The 732-nt window shown below is 70.9% G+C and overlaps 1 protein-coding gene across 2 annotated transcripts in view; it reads right to left on the bottom strand.

Annotated features, from left to right (window-relative positions):
* Positions 1 to 484, bottom strand: part of Hfm1 (HFM1, ATP dependent DNA helicase homolog) — a 131,405-nt gene extending 130,921 nt beyond the window's left edge. For both annotated transcript variants that reach the window (XM_023720346.1, XM_023720347.1), the window contains exon 1: positions 421 to 484. The gene's annotated coding sequence lies outside the window, so the exon portion shown is untranslated. The remainder of the gene's footprint in view (positions 1 to 420) is intronic.
* Between the last annotated feature and the right edge of the window lie 248 nt (positions 485 to 732).

Genomic DNA, 732 nt, shown 5'->3' with positions numbered 1-732 from the left:
GCGGAGGGGCAGCACTGAGAACGGCCGCACGAAGCTGGGCAGGGTTAGGGCCCGCTTGGGGCGCGCACAACGCGCTCCGGGCTCTCCGAGGGGCGCGCGCGCCTCGGCCTGCCGCGCGCCTCGGCCTGCCGCGCGCCTCGGCCTGCCGCGCGCCGGTCTCTCGCCCGGGAATACAGCTCCGAGGCACAAGGCTCCACGAGCCACCTACACGCGACGCCACCCCGCCCCGCCCCGCGTGGGCGACTCCGGCCCGACCCCGGCGCGCCGACGGGAACGCGCGCAAGCCGGCGCCTTGGGCAAGGTCGGGTCCGCCTGAGACGCCCGCGCCCTCGCCCGGCCCCGGCCCACAGCCCGCAGGAGCGTGGCTTCCCCCCCACCGGGCGCGGCACCCCCCTTAGCGCCCCACCTTCCACACCCCACCTTCCGCGCACGTCCGGCCCGCGGCCCGCACCACCTCCGCCCGGGGCTCTGAGGCCGAGCGCCGATCGCGTGCCCCTAAGGACCCCAGCCCGGCTCAGCCGAGCTCCAAGCAATGGATCGCCGGCCGGCCGGCCCGTCCGTCCACCTCCCCTGGTTTCTGCAGTACTTTAGGCACCGTTCTCCTCAGTGCTGCCTCCGGTTCTTTTCTTGACGGCGCTCCTGTTTACTCACCATGTGACCTTAGAAAAAGTCAACCTTCAAGTATTACCTTGTCATCCTTAATGACACTAGTGTCATTACTATTCCTAACTC

The sequence above is a fragment of the Octodon degus genome, unplaced genomic scaffold (assembly GCF_000260255.1).
Source record: "Octodon degus isolate 3935 unplaced genomic scaffold, OctDeg1.0 scaffold00074, whole genome shotgun sequence".
Lineage (NCBI taxonomy): Eukaryota > Metazoa > Chordata > Mammalia > Rodentia > Octodontidae > Octodon > Octodon degus.
Note: the sequence above shows the minus strand (reverse complement) of the source record. Positions and strands in the feature narration are given on the sequence as shown.